The sequence below is a fragment of the Eptatretus burgeri genome, chromosome 10 (genome assembly GCF_056783735.1).
Source record: "Eptatretus burgeri isolate ZD-2024b chromosome 10, Ebu_testis_v1, whole genome shotgun sequence".
NCBI lineage: Eukaryota > Metazoa > Chordata > Myxini > Myxiniformes > Myxinidae > Eptatretus > Eptatretus burgeri.
In genome coordinates, this window is record NC_140970.1 from 18820254 (window position 1) to 18836697 (window position 16444).

A 16444-nucleotide genomic window follows, 5' to 3' on the forward strand; every position below is an offset into this window, starting at 1 on the left:
TTGTCAATGCCGATATATTCACCAGAGCTGAGTTTATCTGCAAGGCAACTGTAAAACTCAATTTCTGCAGCCAAGAAATTTACAGAATCATCTGAATCCTTTTGGTCTTTTTCTGCAACTGGTTGCTTGACCGGGTTGTATTTTTTCCACTGATTTGCCAGGCAGGTATTATGTATGATGCATCAAATCTCTAGAAAGTGGGTCCTTTGAATTTATCAGTTCACTGTAGTTCACCTTCCACTCATCATTGTTGCATTTTTGCACAATCACTGCCATTTTTTCACCAACATTTTGACTTTGACATCTGTGAAGAATATCTGTGTTTTTACCCTGACAAAAGAAGCACTCAGCTTTATTGAACTTCCTTATTTGGGAACGTGTGCATCGTACTGGAGCAGAAGAAGATTGTGCAGAGCTACAAGATCTAGGGCGACCTCTCTTTCGCTTTAGCTGGGTAGAGTCCTGTGTAGCGAGGGCTGTTTCATACCGCCTGCTAGATCTTCCAATATCTGTGATGTTAGTAGTTTCTGCATAGCATGGAGCATGCCACTTCGCATGTTGGTCCTTTAGCTGTTCTGCAGTTATATCACCCAGACGGTTATGAATTCCGAGGAATTCCAGTTCACCTAAATCAGCCCTACGACGGACAGAATGCAGAAATTTTTCATATGATGAATATTTTGGGTGTTGTCTCAACAAATCACTGCAATGTTTTTGACATTTAATACACAGTTTATAGTTTGTATTGGTGCGTGGTCTTTTTGTAGGTGGCTCTCCCATCTTTATTCAGGCTGTTGTAGCTATATTCTGAAAAAAGCAGAAACAAATATTTAATAAATATTAAACATGTGATAATAGGTATTTATGGGAAAATAGTCAAATTAGGTCATAATAACAGCTATGAAATATCAAAAAAGAACATAATAAAAATTTCATTATTTTGGCTGCTGCTATAAGCTAAAAAATGGCATTATTGACAATTTCCTTGTAAAGTTTTATATTTAGACCTTTATAAAGTATCACAAATGATTACTAGCCCTCAAAAACATACATTTAGACACTAATATCATGTAAATATTTCTATCAGAGGTAAAGATATGGTCGGAAATATGTTTTTACCCAAACGAATTTTAAGATGGCGGCCAATAATCCAAGATGGCGGCCAAAAAAACGCCAACCAGAATTTTTGATAAAGTTATGGTCCATAGTCACTAAAAAATTAGGTTGGCAAAAATTAACCCAAAATTTTCATGATATTACACAACAGCATACACTACACCACCCTAATCACTAAGCCAACACCAGGCTCAGTTGGGTAGGTGAAAAGAACAAGGTGATTAGATTTTGGTTAAGGTCTGGTTACAGATCTGGCCTATCAGTGGTGACAAGTCGTAAACTGTTAAGCCTTGCGAAGGTGTGCACTCCACTAACCGACTGCCATTCTAGTTCTTTTGTGTTTTACTACTATCTTTTGATAAGCAAGATAGACATTTTTCCATTAGACCACAATCTTTATTTATTTCATTTCCTTTGTTGTAGTCCCCTTGACTGAGCCAAACATTATGTTTGTGGAATGATTGATTTATGTGTATTGTTTTTTCTATTCTATTTCTTACAGGGGTGAGGCTCATGGAAGAGCAAGGTATAATTGGCAGCAGGACAGCGTCAAGGGAGCGAACCAACAGGAATAGAGGAGTGGGAGAAGAGGTAACACTGAAACCAGCAAGTTATATCTTTGGGTTGGGCCAAGTTAATGGGGATAATAAAGATCATGCTTCAGAATTGGGGATGATAAGAGATGGCGATGATATGCTTGCTTGAAGCCCTGGAGGGAAGAGTGAGGCAGAACAGCTGCTGGATTGTGGTTCCATAGATGAGAGAAGTGAGGAATAAAAGAGTTAAGGTGTGCATTCGGCCTAGATTTTGGAAGTGTTACCAGGAGGGCATTATTGCAAGAATTTATGTATTGTGCAGTTACTGGGGAGGGTGAGAGGACTGACACAGGAGTGGGAGCAATGTTTGAGAATAGACGGTAGAAAATAGGACTACTGACCTCTCTATGATATGAGAGCAACAGACCCTGTGCTTCGACCTCATCACGGGAGATTACAAAAATTATGGGAGCTTTAGATTCCACAGAATACAGTAGAGGCCCAAGTGATGCTCGGTTGTCAGCCCAAATCTTAGAGCAGCACTCCATTAAGGTACGGACAAAGGTCTTGCAGATTGTGAGTAGCTCTGATTTTCCTTGGAATGATTTGCATTCACAGAGTATACCCAGTTTGCAGCTGGTTTTGGAGGCCAGTGTTCCATTAATAGCAACAGGACTGCATGAGTGAAGGAAGTCAGAAATCCAGGACTGAGCACAGCCTTTGATCGTACAGGCAGAGATCTCAGCTCAAGCAAAGCAGGATGTCAGGCTGTGTCGAATGCTGGAGATATGTCCAAGGTGATGGTCGTAAACTCTTGTTTGAGATCAAGGACCTCCAACCATAGCTTGTGGAGCAGCAGAAGCATGCCCAGTTGATTGACCTTGACAGAATCCAAACTGATACTCAGAGATCAGGCTGTTTGAAATCAGGAAAGACGACATCAAAACTATAATGAAAGATTCCATGACTTACATGGAATTGGAAACAAGCTCACTGGCCTCGAGTTGTAAGGGTCTGTTTTGGCATCCTTCTTTGTGGATGGGAGTGATGTTTGCTGACTTTCTAGCAGAGGGGAGGTTCTAGCAGCTAAAAGAGGACAGACTGAATAAGGCAGATAAAGGGGAAGCAAAAACAGCAGAGCAGGATTTGAGAACATGGGCATTGATCCCATCTGTGCCTGTGGCTGAATCAGGATCAAGGTCCAACAGAACTTTCTTTACCTTCTTAGGTGAGAATGACACAGAGTCCAATAGACAGTAGGTATATTGGGGGTAGGATGGGGTCAGTACAGGATGGGTTGGGTGCATGAGGTTTGGAGGCAAAGACAGAGTTTAGACATGTCAGGCAGCGTCTGCAGTCCTGCAGTTTAAAGTGGGGGGGGGGGGGTAGAAGGGGTTCATACACCAGAGGGTTCATACACTTGACAAAGTGCTACCATTATTTGGAGGAAGGAAGTTGGTTGGAGGAGGCTTTGGCCAACCTTGATCTTTGTGTTATGATGTTTTCTGCCTTGCCACAACATGGACACACATTTGTGAGCCTTACAGAATGAACGACATTTACCCTCAGTCGTGTTGGCATCCTGTGGTGAGAAAGCAAGCTGCTTAACTGTACCCGCCTCCCCACATAATTAAGTGTGCCAGGGTCTCGTACATCTAGACTCCAGATTCTATAGTCTAGACTCCAGAGGATAGATAGGAAAGCCACAAATTGGATGGAATAAACCAGTGCATTCGAGAAATTAGACTGTTGTGAAAGTATTCCCAGGCGGAAACGCCTGGAGACTGCTCTGGGTGGTGTTCGTAACTTTATTTGATTAATTTAATTTTTATTTAATTAATTTAATTTCCGGCCATGTAATTTATTTAATGGAATAGATGGCTTCTCTGGGCAGTGTTTGTAACTTCATTTAATTAATTTAATTTGCACTCACGTTTAAAAACAAAAATGTGATACTCTCTAAAAACTCAACCTCAAAATTTACACAGCAGAATGACATACATATATATATATATATATATATATATATATATATATATATATATATATATATATATATATATATATATATATATATATATATACACACATACATTCATACACACAGTGGAATTGAGCTTAACAGCAGTTCCGACTGCGAACAAAAATGAACAAAAGTCACCGGGTGTTGTTTAGTATGACCGACCTGATGCACCTTTCTATGAAACTATTTATGTTGTCTCTCTCTCTCTCCTTCTCTCAAGCAAGGAAAGAAGTAGTATCAGTCCAACTTGACCTTTCCTTCATACCTTGTCTAAAAAGTCCAATTGTTACAACGTTTCTTCTTTCCATTCTGTTAATTCGCCTTCATTGCATCCCTCAAGAAAGGTCTTTAATCGCATTTCCGAACTAAAAATTTCAAACACCCCAGTGTGCTATGCTTGTTCACTTTCTATCAACCATTCTCTTTTTTCCAACTTCAGTGCCAACTCACCCCTCTCACCCTCCCTCTCAAAGCAACCATCACACTCTTCTCCCTCCAACCTTCCCTCTCACCTTTCTCAAAAACTCCCCACTCACCCTTCTCCCACCATTCACCCCCCTCACTCACCCTTCTCAAAGTTGCCCCCCCCCCACACATCCACAAAGCTGCCTCCTTCCCCTGTCCTCTCTCTTCCATCTTTTCACTCCACCTCCTCAAATCCTCAACTGCCTTCTGCCCCCTCTCTTATCACTCCCCACTGTACCTCAATCCAGCATCACAGAGCCTTTTCTCCTCCTCATCCGGCCCCCTCCCTGAGTTCTTCTGCAATCCCCCACACTCTTTCAACAACTCTCCTTACCTCCCCCTCCTCCTCCCTTGTCCTACCTTCCCCCTCCCCTCTCATCCCCTGCACCCAAAGCCTCCTCCCCACCCTCTTCATTAACAGTGTGAACCTCAAATATCCGGGGCCTTCGCACAAACCTTACAGTTCTTTCGATACAGGTTGCCACTGACAAAACGGACATAATCTGTCTAACAGAAACTTTCCTTCCTCAACACATCTCTGACTCCCTAGTATCTCTCCCTGGTTTCTCCCTCCTCCGGTATGACAGACCTGAGCCTCGTCCTGGTGGAGGAGTTGCTCTCTTCATCAAAGACTCCATTCCTCACTCTCCATGCGCTACCCTCACTCCCCCACACCCCCAGGAATACCTCTGGCTTCGGCTTCCCCTCCACTCCCACCTCGTGTTTATATGTGTGCTTTACCATCCACCAAACAGTGATGACTCCATCTACATCTCACTATCCGAAAACATGGACCAACTTCTATCTTCTCATCCAAACTCTCTCTTCCTCATATGTGGTGACTTCAATTGTGACCCTCCAGTACAAAACCAGTCAGAAGTCGCAAAAATTCAATATTGAGTTATTGGGTTTATTTGATACCCCAAAATAAGCTTCACAACGGTGTATCATACATGATGGTCCGTCACAAACTGACCGAGATATCTTACGATGAAGTTTTACAACACACGTTTTTGGGAAAATCGAAATAACCGGATATTCGCTTCTGATGTTTGAGAAACTATTGCTGGTATACGTTACTAAGGACTTTGTTTCTCAAACTCCAGAAGCTAATATCCGGTTATTTAGATTTTCCTCATAACGTGTGTTGTAAAACTTCATCGTAAGATATCTCGGTCAGTTTGTGACGGACCATCATGTATGATACACCGTTGTGAAGCTTATTTTTGGGCTTTCAAATTAACCCAATAACTCAATATTGAATTTTTGTGACTTCCGACTGGTTTTGTACTGTAGGGTCACAATTGTCATCATGCCAGTTGGCTAGGTGTGGGTACCTCTCTCACTTGCCATGAGACTTCAGCAAAAGACTTCTGCAACTAATTGGGACGGACGCAATCAGTTAACTTCCTGACCTGGATCTCAACCAAGGGTACTCTATCTCTTCTGGATCTGATTTTGACAAATTTCCCTGAAAATATCTGCTGTTCTTCCTCCACTCCAATTGGTTCTTCTGACCACGTGCTTGTCAAAGTGGACATCTCTGGCTGTTATCAGAGAACCACCTCAGTGCCGTCGAGTCTGGCATTTCACTCAAGCTGACTGGCAGGGTCTCCAAGCAGCCATCAAACTTCAAGACTGGTCTCCCATCGCTACTTTCTCCAACATCAACTCATCCTGGGAATCTTTCAAAGAAACTTGCTCTCCCTCATGCACAGATTTATCCCCTCTCATCTTCAGTTGTCCTACCCTTCCTCCCACCCTTTGTTCACTGAAGCTTGTGGCGAGGCAGTTGTCCTGAAACAACTTGCCTTTGCCTCATGGAAAGCAAACCCAACTGAGGGTATTCTCAGTTCCTTCGATAAACCTCGGAACAAGTGTGTGTGTGTGTGTGTGTGTGTGTGTGTGTGTGTGTGTGTGTGTGTGTGTGTGTGTGTGTGTGTGTGTGTGTGTGTGTGTGTGTGTGTGTGTGTGTGTGTGTGTGTGTGTGTGTGTACCCTCAGGAGAGCCAGAAAACAACATCTTTATGATCTCAAGTCTGAACTCTCAAACCTCTCTCCCTCTTCCAAATGCTGGTGGCGTCTAATCAAATCTGTTTCTGGTTTCTAATCAAATACTCCCCCTCCATCCCCTCCCTTACCTCAAATGGCCGCACTGCTGATACCACACGTGAAAAGGCTGAATGTCTAAACTCGGTGTTTGCATCTAAATCTTGTGTCTGAAACCCACACTTCCAACCTGGCCTCCAAAGCCAGTCGCCGACTGAGAATTCTCCATCGTGCAAAGTCCTTCCTCGGCCCACCTGAGCTCCTGACCACACACAAAGCTTTCATCCACAGCCTGATGGAATACTGCTATCTCCTCTGAGCTGGTGCTCCTGCCTCTCACCTTTCTCAGCTTCACGCTGTGGAAACCAAGGCATTTAGGGTCATTGGTATCTCCCGCAGTGAGGGTGAGTCTTTGGGCCTCTCACTCTCTCACGCAGGCAGGTCGGTGGTCTTTCTCTCTTGTACCGTCTCCTCTCCGGTCTCACCCCCCCGCTTTGTTGCGATATTGCCCCCCCCCCATATTTCCGCAGGGCGCTCAAGGTCCACCAGCAACCCCCTTCTGGTAAAACAACCAAAATCACGAATCACTGCTCACTTTCACTCTTTCATTCCTCTTTGTTCCTGCCTTTGGAATAAACTCCCACACTCTCTTCAATTCCATTCTTTCCTGCAGGCCTTCACAACAGCTCTTCACCACCACTGCTTATCTTCCCCCATCCAAAACCTCGATCTTTTCTACCCCTGTTAATCCACCCCAAACCGACCTCCTTCAAATTCCCTGCTTTCCTTCCTGAAAGTCCCTGTAATGTCCATCTTGTATACCCCGTGTTCCCCGCCCCATCCCTCTCCCTTCCACAGATCTCCGAATGTCTCTGTACCCCACTGTTTTTTGTTTTTTTTTGTTTTTTTTTGTATACCTTGGTCGAGGCTCGTATGAGAGCTAACACACAACTCACAGCAAGGAGGCATGAGACAAGAGGGGCGGGAGTGGAAGGGACAAAACAGTGGGGAACAGACACATTAGGTGAACTGTGGAAGGGAGAGGGATGGGGATGGGACGGGGAACATGGCGAAGAGAAGATGGACATTTCAGGGACTTTCATGAAGGAAAGCAGGAGAAATGAAGGAAGTGGGCTTGGGTGGATTATCGGGGGTAGAAAAGATCGAGGATTTGGATGGGGGAAGATAAGAGGTGCTGGTGAACAGCTGTTTTGAAAGCCTGGAGGGAAGAATGGGAAAGAATAGAGTGAGGAAGTTTATTCCAAAGGCGGGAAAAAAGAGGAATGAAAGAGTGAAGATGAGCAGTGATTCGTGATTTTGGTAGTTTTACCAGAAGGGGGTTGTTGGCGGACCTTGAGCGCCCTGTGGAAATGTGGTGGGGACAAATCGCAGAGAGAGCAGGGGGGGCAAGGCTGGAGAGGAGTCGGTAGAAGACAGAAAGACCACCGACCAACCTGCGGTGATTGCGTGAGAGGCCCAAAGACTCAGCTTCATTGCGGGAGATGCCGATGATCTTAAATGCCCTGGTTTCGACAGCGTGAAGCCGAGAAAGGTGGGAGGCAGGAGCACCAGCCCAGAGGGGAGAGCAGTACTCCATCAGGCTACGGACAAAAGCTTTGTAAGTGGTCAGGAGCTCAAGAGGGCCGAGGAAGGACTTAGCACGACGGAGGATTCCCAGTCGGCGACTGGCTTTTGAGGCGAGGTTGGAAATATGACTTTGCCAGGAAAGGTCATGGCAGATAGTGAGACCCAGAAGCTTGAAAGAAAAGACTTCTTCCAGAGGATTGTTGAGAAAGTGGATGGGGGGGGTTTGTAAACGGTCCTTTCGAAGAGACATAGTGAGAGTGTGAGATTTGTCTGGATTGAAAGACATGTTCCACGTGTTGGACCAGTTTGTGATTTTATCCAGATCTGCAGTGAGCGAAAAAGCTGCTGCTTGCCGGTCTGAGGGATGACAGATGGTACAGCAGAGGGTGGAGTCGTCGGCAAAGAGAAATAGAGGATTTTCCAGAGAGTCCGAGAGATCATTGATGAAAACCAGAAAAAGAACAGGGCCCAGAACGCTACCTTGAGGAACTCCAGCCTGGACAGGAAGAGGGGATGAAAGAACTCCATTTAGGGCCACACATTGACTGCGACAGGAGAGGAAGTCTGCGAGCCATGAGTGGAGATGGCCTTGAATACCATGGGAAGAGAGTTTGGTGAGTAGGGCAGGGTGCCAGACTGTGTCAAAAGCACGTGATATGTCCAGGGATACGGCTCGGATTTCCTGTCTGGCATTGAGGACCTCCATCCATTGATGGGAGAGCAGAAGCAGCATATCCAGGGTAGAGTGACCTGGTCTGAAACCAAATTGATGATTGGAAATCAAGCCATTGGAGAAGAGGAAGGATTTCATATCTGAAGCGATGATGGATTCCATCACCTTGCTGATGATTGGGAGAAGGCTGATTGGTCTGTAGTTATAGGGATCTGTTTTTGCACCTTTTTATGCAGGGCAGTGATGTTAGCAGATTTCCAAGCAGATGGCAGATGACCTTGGGCAAATGAGAGGGTGAATAGAACAGAGAGAGGGTGAGCAAGAGCAGAAGAGCAGGCTTTGAGGACACGTGGGCTGATGCCGTCTGGACCGGTTGCAGAATCTGACTCGAGGTTTGAAAGCAAGCTCTCCACCTTGTCAGGAGAAAGGATACAGAGTCCAGGGACAGTTGGGTGCGACTGGGTAAAGTGGGTAGAGATAGTGATGGGTTTAGGACACAAGATTTAGCTGCAAACACCGAGTTTAGACATTCAGCTTTATCACGTGTGGAATCAGCAGTGCGGCCATTTGAGGTAAGGGAGGGGATGGAGGGGGAACATACACCAGAAACAGATTTGATTAAACACCACCAGGATTTTGAGGAGGGAGAGAGGTTTGAGAGTTCAGACTTGAGATGAGAAAGATGTTGTTTTCTGGCTCTCCTAAGGGTAGATACACACTTGTTCCGAGCTTTGTGGAAAGAACTGAGATTGCCCTCAGTTGGGTTTGCTTTCCATGAGGTAAAGGCAAGTTGTTTCAGGACATCTTCCTCACCACAAGCTTCAGTAAACCAAGGGCGGGAGGAAGGGTAGGACAACTGAACACGAGAGGGGATAAATATGTACATGAGGGAGAGCAAGTTTCTTTGAAAGAATTCCTGGGATGAGTTGATGTTTGAGAAAGTAGTGATAGGACACCAGTCTCTAAGTTTGATGGCTGCTCGGAGACCCTGCCAGTCGGCTTGAGTGAAATGCCAGACTCGACGGCGGTGAGGTGGTTCTCTGATAACAGCCAGAGAGATGTCCACTTTGACAAGGACGTGGTCAGAAGAACCAATTGGAGCGAAGGAAGAGCAGCAGATATTGTCAGGGAAATTTGTCAAAATCAGATCCAGAAGAGATGGAGTACCATTGGTTGAGATCCGGGTCGGGAAGTTGACCGATTGAGTCAGTCCCAATGAGTCGCAGAATGTCCTTCCCTCTCCTGCTCCTCTTTTCTCATGCTCCCCCTTGCTGTGCGTTGTGTGTTAGCTCTCATACGAGCCTCGACTAGTTATACAAAAGATAATAATAATAATAAAGTAGTCAGTGAGAAAGTTTGAGAGGGGTTTGGAAAGAAACACAAGACCAGAGACTGAGTGCAGCCAAGACGTGCAACACAGCCACCATTACGCCGTAACCAAAAGACCGACATGAGGGGAGAGGTGGACACACACACACACACACACACACACACACACACACACACACACACACACACACACACACACACACACACACACACACACACGTAACAGAAGTGATTTGTCACACATTTCATAACTGTTAAAATTGCCTTGGTTTTACAGATTCAGTAAATCTGTTATTTCTGCAGCTGTGCCACAAATGCTCCAAACATGTACTTTTAAATGAGAACGTGGATTACTGACCATTCATTGGGACAAAGTCCACTTTATACTGGTGTACAAAAACATTGGCATGGTGCTGCAAAAATGCAGAAATGTATAAGAAGTACATGTTTACCAGGCGAATGCTGCGAGTCTGGGTGTTTAATGCACATGCTCTATGCTCATGGAAGAGTTGACATAGAACAAAATCAGAACACAACACAACACAAACAAGTGAAATCCTTCAATACAGCGCGTGTGGTGAAGCAAATGAGTCCACTAATGTTAAAATATGCAATTTATGCTTTTTCAGTTGAAAAACAATTAAAAAGCGTACTTAATATTTGAAATGTAAAAATCTTGTTATTATTGTGATAAGCACCTTTATATATAAAAGAGAAGGAATGAAATCGTTCGATACAGCGTGGCAGGAGGCCACAAAAGAATGATAGCATAAGAAGAAGTTAGCTTTCAGCATTCGGCGATCAGCGCAAAATGCGATGGTGGGCGGAAATGACGTCTTTCGTTCATTCATACATGAGAGGGGCGCGTTTCTTCGTTTTTTCCCCTCAAGAAATAAAGTAAATGTTTTTCACATATATAACACATTAGTTTCACAAATTTCCATTTCAATACTCGGGTATTTCCGTCAGTTGTCGCGATTTCCGTCTAGGTTACGCACTGCATCTACCGGACGGCCGTCATTGGCTGTCTTGAGGCACGTGGGGGGGGGACGGGGGGACACCGGAGACGTGGTAGACGCCGGGGACATTTCAAACTCGGTGCAATTGTATACAGTGCACGCGCTGTAAAAAGGGAAAAGCAGGAAAAAGGGGGAAAACCAACAGTAGGACAGGGGAAGACAGTAGCTGGAGATGGACAAACAAGGGATGCAGGTAATGACGAGGGGTAAAGGAGAACGTAAAGGGTGGACAATATGGATACATAAGCAAAATTTTGGGAGGGGTTCGGGGTGGTCTCACGGGTGTAGAAAAGATCACGATTTTGAATGGGGGATGACTTGAGATGGTGGTGCACAGCTGTTTTGAAGGCCTGGAGGGCAGGAGATTGAAGAGGGTATAGAAGGTGGTTCCACAGGTCGGATAAATGAGTGGAGGTGAGCAGTGATTCTGACTTTAGGTAGTTTCACTCAGAGGTGGTTGCTGGTAGATTGTGTGCGTTCTGCAAATATCTGGGGTGGGGTGGGGGGAGGGGATGACAAAGAATGGAGAGGGCAGAGGGTGCAAGTCCAAAAATGAGGTGGAAGAAGACAGAGAGACCACAGTGAATGATCCATAGACAGCTTTGTCGAGAGAGATTCCAATGACAGTGAAGGCCTTTGTTTCCACAGTGTCGAGCTGAGCAAGATGTGAGGCTGGGGAGCCAGCCCAGAGGGGAGACCAATACTCCATCGAGCTGTGGATGAAAGACTTGTAAGTGGATAGGAGCTCAGCTGTGCCAAGGAAGGACTTTGCATGACAGAGAATGCCGAGTCTGCGTCTGGTTTTGGAGGCCAATTTGTCAATAACAAACATGGCGGCGATTTAAATGAAATAAAATAATAATAATAAAAAAATTCCAGATCCCGTCTCTCTTCAACCCGCCCAGCATCTGAGGCAACTGCTCTGATCGGCTGGTGGCATGAACTCCACCTTGAAAGGAATGATGGATGGAGACTGGATTTAGATGCTGGCTCCTTTTTTTAGTATATATTATTTATCAACTGAACATGTACACATTTATAGATTTTGTGAACGTTTATAATTTAAACACATTTATCTACATGTACACAGTCACAGGCTTATTCTCCAGTGTTCAAGTATATAATATGTTTTAAAAGCATAGTATATGTATGCTTTAAAAATAAATGTTTTAAAAGCTGTGGAAAAAATAATAACAAGTGAAATCCTTCAATACAGCGCGTGTGGTGAAGCAAATGAGTACACTAATGTTAAAGTATGCAATTTATGCTTTTTCAGTTGAAAAACAATTAAAAAGCGTACTTAATATTTGAAATGTAAAAATCTTGTTATTATTGTGATAAGCACCTTTATATATAACAGAAGGAATGAAATCGTTCGATACAGCGTTGCAGGAGGCCGCAAAAGAATGATGTAAAATAAGAAGAACTTAGCTTTCAGCATTCGGCGATTGGCGCAAAATGCGATGGGGGACGGAAATGACGTCTTTCGGCGTTAAATGCGATGGTCGGCGGAAATGACGTCTTTCGGCGCGAAATGCCATGGTGGGCGGAAATGACGTCTTTCGGCGCGAAATGCCATGGTCAGCGGAAATGACGTCTTTCGGCGTGAAATGCCATGGTGGGCGGAAATGACGTCTTTCGGTCTTTCGTACATGAGAGGGGCGCGTTTCTTGGTTTTTTCCCATCAAGCAATAAATTAAATGGTTTTCACATATATAACACATTAGTTTCACAAATTTCCATTGAAATACTCGGGTATTTCCGTCAATTCTCGCTATTTCCGTCTCGGTTATGCACTGCCATCTACCGGACGGCCGTCGTTGGCTGTCTTGAGGCACGTGGGGGGTGGCGGGGGGGGGGGGGACAGGGGACACCGGAGACGTGGTAGACACCGGGGACATTTCAAACTCGGTGCAATTGTATACAGCGCATGCGCTGTAAAAACTTTTTTCCGAAGTATACTGCCATTTATGCACTCTCGTTTACACCACCTCATTTAACACGTTAAATTAGTTCTTCCTGCCTGTTGGTTGTCTCTTATGATGTCCCTAAAAACAGTGGGTTTCCTGTTTGTAAATATTTTCAATTTTGTTTGACTACCAGACAGGCGGTCAGACTAAAATTAATTATCCCACTCCTCTGCGCATGTGCGATTGTGATGAGATTCTGTGCAATATGCCAAATTCAGAGCCAAAGTACTGATAAACTACTGGCATGTGTTGCAATTCGTGTTCCAATTCATGTTGTAGTGTTCAAAATATAAAATTCATTCAAAATTAAGTAGTTCCTCAATCATCAACTGACATCTGCAGACAGAAAAGACAGACAAAATGAACCAATTGCTTAACCTCGCCTTTCGTTTTGCGTGGTAAAAAGAAAAAAAATCATTTTGGAGTATGGATCAAATATGAATACAATGACTGAGAAAACCCAGGCTCATCTTTTGGGATTCCATTGGTGAATTGTTGAGGCCTTTTGCATGATGCTTTAATGTCGTCTTGTGCATGTTGAACTGCTTGGTGGTGTTGGCATATCCATTTTCGTTCATCCTTCGTCTTGACTGCCTCAGCCATACTTTTCATCACATGATCCCTGTTTTGTAGTCCTTTTGTACAAATGTGGAAGCTGAAATGAACTAAAACATTGATTGTGCCAAATTAATTGACTGGGGTAAAGTGTACCACAAGTATAACACTTTGCTCCATTTCACAGTTACACTGGCCTGCAAAAGTACTCTGTCCCCTCCAAAGTTTTCACATTTTGATGCAACCTCAAACTGACTAAAGTGTTTATGTACTGACTGACTGACTCACCTACGGACACTGCTCAATCGCTGTTTTCAAAGTATACAAACTTTCAAATTCAAAGCGTTATATCTGACGTAAGCCTAATACTGTACACCATCCCTACTGTCAAGCATGGTGTTGCAGGGCTGCTTTTCATCAGTAGGGACTGGCAAGCTTGTCACGATAAAAGGGGCAATGGCTGGTGCAAAGTGCAAGGGAATCCTTGATGAAAACTTGGTTGAGTCAGCCATGAATCTGAATTTGAATCTGAAACTGGGTAGAAGATTCACATTTCAGCAGGGCAATGATCTGAAGCACGAAGCCAAAAAGCCACACTGGAGTGGCTGAATAAGACGAAAATAAATGTTCTTGAGTGGCCCAGTCAAAATGTTGACTTGGATCCAATTGAACATTTTTGGCGAGACTTGAAGTTTGCAGCCATTGATGATCCCTATCAAACTTGGCAGAACTCGAGCAATTTTCACATGCAGAATGGGCAAAGGTTTCACCATCTCACTGTGCACAGCTGGTAGAGACCAACTCAAATAGACTCATAGCAGTCATTGCTGTAAAAGGTGCTTCCACCACGTTCTGACCTCAGGGGCTGAATACTTTTTCAACCAGTGAATTTTGATTTGTACATGTTTGTTGCAGGTATTTCTGACATGTAACCTCCTTCAACAATAACAGTGTTTAGTTTGATCACTTCAGTTATGAATAAAAAAGTTCATTTGGAAAAATTGTTTCTACATAATTCATAATTCTTCTAAATGTGACATTATTGGTAGGGGGTGAATACATTTAATGCCCACTGGATGAATAAAGACGTTTGAGACAAAACTAATGACGACTCGTAATGATCATTCGGTCACACATAATTGATGAACGGTGGGGGAAAAAAAACTCAGTTGTCCTCCATTAAAGTCAAAGATGAAAACATCTTCATGCCTCTCAATTTCTACACACACTTCGTCTACCAGCACTCACAATCATTGCAGCATATCTAATGCTCCACACTCATAAACGATACAAGTCAGTGGGCTACAAGTGTTATGAATACTCGTCTTCATTGTTGGACTCAACCTCTTGGCTTGGATTAGACTTGTCAAAATCCTCTTTTTTTTCACTTATATTCAAAAAAAGAACAAGAACTCAAGGCAGATGTCATTAGCAGAAGTTAACTTTGGGTAACATAGTTGCTATTCCGTTGATGTGGAATAGATGGCAGTGCATACCTGGAATGCAGAAGTGTTGATCCACTTTACTTTGGTCAAGTTGGACTTGTGTTTACTGCACTTGCTTATTCTTACTTTAGGAGATAAAGGAATAAACTATTTATTTAGTCCTTGTGAATATGTAATCACTACTGTCTCATAAAGTTGCAGACTGGGCCTTCTCATTGAAAGGCAAAGTCATTAAGCCATCAGCATTTCCAAGGAATTGTAGAGGAGAATTGGCGTAGGCGGTTATAAGAATTGTGGAATACAATACACAGCTACAAAGCAAAGCCAGATTTTTTTTTTTTTGATAAGCTGCAGGGTTTTGAAGAAAACTAGCAAGTGCATCTTGGGTTTGGGGTTCAATGACAATAACTGTTGCACATTCATCATCATGATCAATGTACTCTTTACAGAGGTGCTGCCGATGATGTTCCTGTGCAAAAGTTATACTTTGTGGTTACTTTGTGTATGTGCGTGTTTATTTGTTGGATTTTGCATGTTTGTGCACATGTTTGTAATTGTGTTTGCATGCATGTATATACACTATACAGTGGCCTGCAAAAGTTTTCACCCTGCTCCAAAGGTTTCACATTTTGATGCCACCTGAACTTATTTTGTGATTCTGTCAAATGAAATTTAATACCTTAAAGAGAGTCTTCACAAACTACTTCAACGTGATAAAGCTTAAAAACACAGATAAAATGTGAAAAAACACAGACTAACAGAGAAAATTAGACGATTCTCAGTTGCATAAGTATTCAAACCCTTTGCCTAATTAACCCTAAATCACTTTTGGAGAAAATTATTTGTTTGAAAGGTTACAAAATAAGTGTAATAGGTTTCACCTGTATGCACTCAGTGGTTTAACATGAAGACCGAGGAGCTTTCCAAATAAGTTTGACATAAAGTGGTGGAGAAACACCGTTCAGGAGAGGGTTATAAGAAGATTTCAAAGTCACTCATTATCCCTTTGAGTGTGGTGAAATCCATCATGAAGAATTGGATGATTTATCATACCACCCAGACTCTACCCAGATTAGCTCCGCCCATTGAAACTCAACAGCCGGGCAAGTGGGAAACTGGTTCAGGATGTCACTAAATCCAACAATGACTTTCAAAGATTTACAAGGCTCTATGTCTGAGATGGGGGTGAGTGTTCATCAATCAACACTATCCCACTCCCTTCACAAAGCTGGCTTCAAAGGACAAATGGCAAGAAAGAAACCATCACTGAAAAAGACAAATCTAAAAGCTTGTATGGAGTTTGTGAAAAAAACATCGTAATGATAGTGCATGTGGAGAAAAGATTTGTGTTCAGACGAGACAAAAATTGAACTTTAAATTCAAAGTGGTATGTCTGGCACAAGTCAAACACCATACATCACCCAGCCAATACCATCCATACTGTCAAGCATGGTGGTGGCAGAATCATGTTACGGGGCTGCTTTTCATCATCAGGGACTGGTAAGCTTGTCAGGATGGAAGGGACAATGGATGGTGCAAAGTGCAGGAGAATCCTTGATGAAAACCTGCTTGAGTCGGCTATTAATCTGAAAATGGGTAGGAGATTCACATTTCAGCAGGACAATGATCCTATTGTAAGACCGGTATCGATTTTGCATTGAAGCATTGCGTATACATC